The sequence below is a fragment of the Cydia fagiglandana genome, chromosome 18 (assembly GCF_963556715.1).
Source record: "Cydia fagiglandana chromosome 18, ilCydFagi1.1, whole genome shotgun sequence".
In the NCBI taxonomy this organism is placed as follows: domain Eukaryota; kingdom Metazoa; phylum Arthropoda; class Insecta; order Lepidoptera; family Tortricidae; genus Cydia; species Cydia fagiglandana.
Window position 1 is genome coordinate 8,113,129 of NC_085949.1, and position 9,598 is coordinate 8,122,726.

The window sequence follows — 9,598 nt, forward strand, 5'->3', positions numbered from 1 at the left end:
TAGCAGAGAAAGCGGTATTATTGCTTGTCCTTGTCACAGTTTCACTTTTTGTTTGTTCCCCACCTTTTTATTAGTATGGAGAATGGTGGGCAACAAATGAATTCGACCAATCACAGTGTCGCATTTGCGTATGTTTTGTCCCTCACGGAGGCACGCGTATACCACTTCTATGCGATCCTACCTTCTATGGGGTTGCCAAATGAGTAGAATACATATTATAATAAAACGGATGATATTTAATTTTATCCTTTGTGAAGTCGGTCTTACTTTCTTTTATTTAAAGATTAATTTTATTTTACCATTTTTAGTTTATCTTATGATTAAATGCAAGAAAATATCAGGGTTTACAAATATCAATAAACTAAATTATAAAAGTAATAACACTAAACTTTTTAAAAGTTTCAACAATTCGCGCGTAAAAAATATTGACGTTTGCTGCCATTGTGGTGCTCTCTAATGTTGCCAGTTATTGTGGAAAGAAAAATCAATCTGGCAGAATAATTTTATAGTTGGTCAAGCAGATCTTGTCAGTAGAAAAAGGCGGCAAATTTGAAAAATTTAGGCGCGAAGGGGTATCGTCTCATAGAAAATTTGAATTTCGCGCCTTTTTCTACTGACAAGATTTGCTTGACCATCTATATCAAAGAATATAATACTCACTAGGAGAAGAACGATAACTCCATACAAAAAAATGTCCCCTTCAAAAGTTCGTTTATACTACTAGCGCTCGGTAGGATACCATTGTAATTAGAATTGACAACCCGTTTAGCCTAGCGCCCCTAGCGGGTATTGGCAGTAATCCAGTTCAGGAAGCTAATGGTCCTGGGTTCGAATCCCGGAGAGGGAATTTCTTTTTGTATTATTTTTTTTTTGTTGGGGTCAGGTTTTTAAGAGCCCATCAACGTGCACACTAGCGCCACTGCTGAATACATTAAACTATTTTTTATGTTACTGGATTCGTCAACCTACCCGTTCAAAACTAAAGCGGCCGTTTTTGTTTTGAGCTCATAGATTGACGAATCCAGCAACATAAAAACTAGTTTGATGTATTCAAAAGGTACTTAAATACACAATACAGTCAGTAGCGGCCACTTTTTTAAATACCTGTAAAATTTAAATTAAACTTAAATAATCACGATTATTTATTTTAGCAGTGGTGCTAGTGTGCACGTTGTTGGGCTCTTAAATTAGCATATCACAAATAAATAAAGAAATACGTTATAAGATAATGATTAGGTACTATATTTAAAAATTCGTCAAATATAAAAGGTTACAAAAAGTGACGTATTATTAAGATATAAATATTTTCATTCCTATTAGGATTAGTGTATATTGTAACGGTGCGTGTAACGAAGCGTTACACTATCGACCTTCATACTATTTCTGGCACCATACAAATTCTAAATTCCTTTTTGAAATTCAAATCCTATTCCAAATTCCATTCAATGATTTTTATTTTCAGTTCGATCACATACTTTGATCGATAAACATCATTTTATCTAACGGACTGTACTTCCCAAGTTTCTAAACACGACCGTTTAAGTGTGATTTTTATTAGTAAACGTAATAATTCATAAGTGCGTGCAGTTCAGTATAGTGCTCGTTTTGTGGCCCTGCACACCTTCCAGATATATATCTACATCATCACCAAGGCACATATTGTAAGTTATTTGATTTCTAACCTTCTGAATTACGAAAGTATTTTTATACATACCTATCTGTTAACACGTAACCTGTATTGTTACAGGTGCCTTTTTATTTAAATAATAAATACCCCTCATCGCTCTGGATCCTGCCTTTTCATTCCCATCATCCCCGTGAGGCTCCTCTACCTGCCCCCTCACACTGGCGCCCAACGTGGGGCAAACCCGGACCTGACAAGACACCCACCCGCCTACAACGCTGAGCAGCCCGTTCCAGTTCCTCCGTGCCAGCACCTGCTCTTACCCAACAACCGCAACCAGCTGTTCCAGTTCTACATTTTTCCTTATTCTACCAATTTTTTTTTATATTGTTTGTAATTGCTAGCTTTAAGATCTTTTCAAAATTCTAAAAGGTTATAGTCGACCCAACCCAAATTTTCGCAATATCTCTCGGCCTAACATCATTTTATTTAATTTTCTATTTTACAACCAACCTTTTATCTAATCCTCAACCGTTTAACCAAAATTCCCCCCTTAAATAACCAATTACATATACATAATCACGCATCTATCATCATTCATCATCTTATACCAATTTATCTATATCTATTTTCTAATCCCTATTATGCCAGCGTCCTACGCTTTTTGTCGCGCCACGTAACAAAACTCTTAACATAGTGATTACACAAAACATCTATCACATACAATTACACAATCCAAGATTTCCACTGAAATCTCACAAATTGGTTTCAATCCTAAGTGTTTTTAAAACTCCTTGGAGTCACTGAAGTGCGAACCAATCCTGACTTACGGCAGTACTGTTGGAGATAATCCGATAGCTTATCCTTCACCCGATTAAATAAATATACACAACTAAGCCTAATATCACAATAAACTTCTCCTTTCGATTCAATAAAAAATAAAATTTAATAACTACATATTTTATTTATATTGATAACATCAATTATTCTCTTCGTGATAGGTATCCACTTTGATAAACAATGAATCCAGCACTATTAAATAAACCTGAACTCATCTATGAGCTCAAACTCAGGAACATTCAGTTCCCAGCCACCGCGCAGGCTGATGATTTAAGACAGCTCCTCACTCCAAATTTATTCGCGGACCCGTGTTCGAATCTCTCCAGCCCATATGATCTTGAACAGGATATCACCGAAATTAGCAGATGCCTCACAATAGTTTCTTCTCAGCTACAGCTTGCGACCACCAACCAAGCGAAGCACGATAGAATAGCGGTTTTCTTATTTCATTTATATAACAGAATAGAACGTCTCCATATTACCACTGAATTATCTCCAGAAATTATTGACAACTATTCGAAAATATGCGAATTTTTGTCAAAATGTCAAACAAAATTTAACATGTCACAACCGTCAACAACAACGTCAACTTACGCGTCAGCAACCTCTTTGATAGATGATTCCACAAATTTAGACCTACTTGCTCGAAAATTAACCAACCTCTCTGAAGCAAAACCAAGCGATTTTAAAAAATTCAACTATAAAGGCGATAGTTGCCCTTATGATTTTATTCGAAACATCGAAGAGTTTGCAATTGCGCGTAACATTGACGACAAACGCTTACACAAATATATATACGATTTTTTATCAGGCACTCCTTTAGATTGGTATAGGTCAAAGAAAACAACCCTTACAGATTGGAAATCATTTAAAACCCACTTCTTAAAAGATTTCGAATTGCATGACCATGACCACAACTTACTACAAAATATACATTCCCGTAAACAAAAACAACATGAACGAATAATAATGTATTTTTCAGCCATGGAAGCCCTCTTTTCCAAATTACATGAACCCCTTTCTGAAAAACAAAAAATAGATATCCTCCGTAGAAACATGAGCCCTTATTACAGTTCCAGATTAGTTCCTACAGATGTTACGTCTATAGACACATTATTCCAATCGTGCAAATGGTACGAAAGCTGTAATACTACCTCTACTTATAGCTCTAGCAACTATACCAACATTCAACAAGATTCTAACCATACCCCCCCTTCCCAACCGTACATACCACCATTCCCATTTAATAAACCGGTCCATACTGTAACAGCACCACCTTCTACGTTACGTTACTCCTGTCCGCGTTGCAGAACAAACGATCATTCTTTAGATATTTGTACAAGTAAAAATATAGTATGCTTCCGCTGTGGCAAACAAAATGTCACTTTTGCAAAATGTACAGTTTGCCATAAATTTCCAAAAAACGCATAAAGGAGAAAAGTAACTTAAATAAAACTACTGCTACAGAATGGAACCAATGGTTAGATACCATTAAATTATTTATGTCATCATACAATACTACATCAGCACTTTTCACTCAAGATCCATACGATGAACGACCTTATGTCAACATCCAGACAAATAATTTAACTTTATGTGGCCTCTTGGACAGTGGCAGTGCTTTAACTATTTTCGGAAATAATTCCCATAAAATTCTCTTATCCCACAATTTTACCATAAATTACGACCATAAAGTCGTAGGCTCTGTAGCCGACGGCTACCCTATATACTCTATTGGTACAATTCAACTACCAATTTCGTACAAAAATATTGTGGCTATTATTACTGCTCATGTTATCCCTACTATAAAGCAACCCTTGATTCTAGGCACAAATTTTTGGAGAAAATTCAATATAGCTCCCCACATATTACCTGACATAACGTCATATTCTGATAAACATATAGATACCCTAGTTATTTCCACCTGCGACCAACACATCACTAATTATGACAACCTTTCTGAAACTCAACAGTTAATTTCAGATACTATTATTGAAAAATTTAAAAATATTTCAACAGAAACCAAACCCTTAGGACGAACCCACCTCATTGAACATCACATAGATACCGGTGACCATCCACCAATCAAACAGCGATGCTATAGGCTTTCTCCAGAGAAACAAAAAGCTTTATGCAAAGAAGTTGATGAAATGCTAAAGCTTAATGTTATCGAACCCTGTGAAAGCCCATGGCTAAACCCTGTCATAATAACTCCTAAAAAAGATGGAACGTGGCGTTTTTGCATCGACAGCCGTAAACTAAATTCGATTACGCGCAAAGATGCCTACAAACTCCCACTCATTTCTGACATTCTAGATAATCTAAAAAATGCTAAATATCTATCATCGATAGACATAGCAAAAGCATTTTGGGAAATACCCCTACGCCCTTCTGATAGACCTAAAACTAGTTTCCATGTACCCTCAAAAGGCATGTACATGTTTCGCGTAATGCCTTTTGGATTGACTAATGCCCCTGCTACCCAACAACGCTTTATGGATGCGTTATTCCCTTCTGAAAACCTTGATAACTCAGTATTTACCTACTTAGATGATATTATCATCATAAGTAATACTTTCGATGAACACATCACTTTACTTAATAAAGTTTACCAAAGGCTAGTACAAGCCAACATTACTATAAACTTCCCCAAGTGTTCATTTTTCAAAAAAGAACTTAAATATCTTGGTTACATAGTTAATGAACACGGCTTTCAAACAGATCCTGACAAGGTTAAGGCAATACTTAACATCCCACCTCCCACAACTCCTCGAGAAGTTAAAAAGTTCCTAGGTACAGCAAGTTGGTATAGACGCTTTATCCCCGATTTCAGCACAAAGGTTGCACCACTAACTAAACTTACCTCCACTTCCAAAAAAGCACCACCATTTAAATGGACATCACTAGAAGACAATGCCTTTAAATCCATTAAAGAAGCTCTAGTCTCTACCCCTGTTCTTGCTTGCCCAGACTTCTCAAAACCTTTCGCAGTCCACTGTGATGCATCCAGCTTCGGCATCGGTGCCATGCTGACCCAAGAATTTGATGGCGTTGAGAAACCCATTGCTTATATGAGCAAATCCCTAACTGGTCCCCAAAGAAATTACTCAATTACAGAAAGAGAACTCTTAAGTGTCTTACTAGCCCTAGAACATTGGCGTTGCTATCTTGACAACGGCTTAAAGTTCACAATCTACACAGACCATTCCGCATTACAATGGTTTCTCCATCTAGATAATCCAACCGGACGTCTAGCCCGCTGGAGTATTCGTCTATCTACATTTAACTTCGAAATTAAACATAAACGTGGTAAAGATCATCTAATCCCTGACGCTTTATCACGCTTACCTTCAGTAGACGTTATTAACTACAATAGTTCTAATACCAATGACGACTGGTATAATAATATCTACGCTAAATGCAGTTCTAACCCCAACACCACTCCAGATTACATAATACATAATAATAAATTATACCGATACTCAAAAACCCCTTCGTTACTCTAATCTGAGTATAATTGGAAAGAAGTTATCCCACTAGAGTACAGAATACCCATTATCACAGAAAATCATTCCACCCCAACTTGCGCTCATTTCGGAACATTTAAAACATACAATAAAGTTAAATTGAAATATTTTTGGCCAGGAATGTACAAAGATATTTCAAATTTTATTGCCAAATGCGAGACTTGCTTAGCTTGCAAACACCAAACCCAACTAAAACTTGGCCTAATGGGTAAACCTAAGCAATGCTCTCGACCCTTTCAATGCATTTCAATAGATTTGATCGGCCCCTTGCCTACTACACTAAAACACAACAGATTCATCTTTGTCGTTACTTGCTGTTTTTCAAAATACTGCCTCCTCTTTGCGATTAAACGTGCTACGTCATCAGTAATCGTTCATATTCTAGAAAACCTAGTTTTCCTAGTATACGGAATCCCACAGACCATAATTCTTGACCATGGTCCTCAATTCGTTAGTCAAGAGACAACGGATTTATTCCACTCCTATCAGATCCCAAAAATACACTATTGCGCAATTAAATGCGCCCAACCAAATCCCGTGGAGAGATATAATAAAGTTGTTACCACAGCAATATCCTCATTCATACAGGATGACCACAGGAATTGGGATATCAACCTACATAAGATACAATTTGCTATTAATACTTCCGTAAATGAAACAACAAATTATACTCCTTCTTTCCTTGTATTTGGTCGCGAATTAGTCACATGTGGATCAGCTTACGATAAATCTGATCTCACAGATGATATTATATTCGCGCCCAGAGACGAATACGCTGATAATCTTGGTCTTCTCCAGCCTGTCTTCTCCGAAGTACAAGCCCGTCTTTGGAGAGCGCACCAAACCAATTCTTCATCGTATAATAAACATCACCAACATTTCGAATTCAACGAAAATGACATCGTCTGGAAACGAAATTACGCAATTAGTAATTCTCCTAAACACTATTCTGCTAAACTTGCACCCAAGTTTATTAAATGTTCTATCCTAAAAAAAATATCACCCTTAGTATATGTCCTACAAGACATGTCCGGCAAAATGCTCGGACGATGGCATATTAGAGACCTTAAACCTCTCCCCAAAATTCTAAAATAAATAATATACTGTTTTTCCTTAATTAGATTCTTATTTGGCTCAAACTTAGCTACTTTTCTCCTAAGCTCCTAACTTGTAAAATATTGTATATAATGTTATACATTTATAATTATATCTCATCCCCATTATACATTTCGAACTCATTACATTTCGTACATACCTACTTAGTACGAATTTATACGTTCATTTATACTATTTAATTTATATAACGTTATATTACGTTCATATAACGTTATTCAAAGCTAACTCTACCAGAGTTAGAACAATACTTATTTATATATTTCTTCCCTTGACATAACGTTCATATTTACGTACTTAGGTACATACGTACCGTACAGTACATTTATTAATTCCATTAAGGAATTATCTTATGATATTTTGTAGTAATCCTACATTCCATACGGCATTATTTTGTTGAATAAATTTCAACAATCGTACTCTTTGTAGGTACACATTATTGTAGATATTATATTTAGATTCATTAATATTCAGCGGGTGGTTACTGATTAATAAGCCTTAATACTAATGGAGAGCGATTTAATGAGTACGTCCTCTACTTAAAGGAGTACTCTATTGAAACTTATTTTGGTTAAACAATTAACCAAAATTTTATAAGATGATGTATGAATGACCTTTGGTATGCATGTTTAAATCGCCTCTCTTGTATGATAAACATTATATATAACATCCCCACCTTCTAAATTTATCACTCATACCCATATTCATTACATTATATTTACATTACGGAAAAATCCTTTGGCCATAAGCCCCAGGATTTTCCCTTCCAGGGCGACCCCGGTAGTGTAACGGTGCGTGTAACGAAGCGTTACACTATCGACCTTCATACTATTTCTGGCACCATACAAATTCTAAATTCCTTTTTGAAATTCAAATCCTATTCCAAATTCCATTCAATGATTTTTATTTTCAGTTCGATCACATACTTTGATCGATAAACATCATTTTATCTAACGGACTGTACTTCCCAAGTTTCTAAACACGACCGTTTAAGTGTGATTTTTATTAGTAAACGTAATAATTCATAAGTGCGTGCAGTTCAGTATAGTGCTCGTTTTGTGGCCCTGCACACCTTCCAGATATATATCTACATCATCACCAAGGCACATATTGTAAGTTATTTGATTTCTAACCTTCTGAATTACGAAAGTATTTTTATACATACCTATCTGTTAACACGTAACCTGTATTGTTACAGGTGCCTTTTTATTTAAATAATAAATACCCCTCATCGCTCTGGATCCTGCCTTTTCATTCCCATCATCCCCGTGAGGCTCCTCTACCTGCCCCCTCACATATATATGTTAGGAGCAATACATATGAATACATACATTGATATGGCAAATGGTTACAAGTTGTTATTACATCTATCCGGTTATCGGACATTTCTGCTCCACAGCTCCACGCAGCGTTCTTGGTCACCGGAAAACTAGTCTGTATATGCAGCAGATCCGTGCCCTTTGAGCTTTTTCCAAGAAATCATATGACGGGCCAGGATTATATTATTATCTCACGCTCAAGCCATGATTCACTTTCTAAAACAAAATAGTCACAAATTAAACAATATAATCTAACTTCCTAATTACTAACGTCGCTAATTCCTAAGGTCTAAATTTACCAGCTTACTCGTAAACAATGAGAGGTTTTACATCTATGATGAATTTAGATTATAATTTCGGACATAGCGTCCGATATAGCGTCCGCGGGACTTACGGGGATAGTAAGATTAAATTATTATATTTGAATTTGGTAATTAGTACGCTCATTTTTATTTAAAGATTGATATATTTCTTACCTTGAAATTATCGCTGTTTCTGGTTTACTACAACGGTTTCCACACCCAAATTAGGGCTTTTCATAATCCGGATAAGAATTGTTGATGAAGTCGCCATTACCGGATACATAATACAGCAAGGAAGGAAGAGCGACAACGGTTTAAATTTAACTAAGTCTGTGCGAAGACGCATTTAGATATGTTGCTCGTACATATGAATAGTTTTTATTTTTAAATTAATAGGTAAATAAATATATTTCAAGTGAATAAATCGTGTTCCGTAGAGGAACAGATTAGTATTAATCAATTTCTATGCATATTTAAATAGGTATTTTTCTTATACATACAAAGCAACACAATTAGTAAAGAATATATTTTCGTGTACTTTGTAGCTAGATATTTTGAACTGGCAACTGCATTTATCTCAAAGCCCTTCCTTCCGGCGCGACCTACTACCGCGCCACCTAGCGAGGATAAAAAAAAAATCTTCTCCTGCCGTTAAATCCCAATGGCCGCGAGTGCGCCGCGCTCCGATTAAAATAATTCATATCTCGAGTCCCGTCGCTGCGATTTAAGTGAAAATCAACCAGAGACTTATTAGTGACCCAGTGCCCCCTATGGATATATGCAGCTGTCGATAAAGCAGAGCACCACGAGGTCTGCTAAGGTGCTACTGGATTTATGTAAGTCGCTCTCAATTTATCGAAGCTACATAATTTT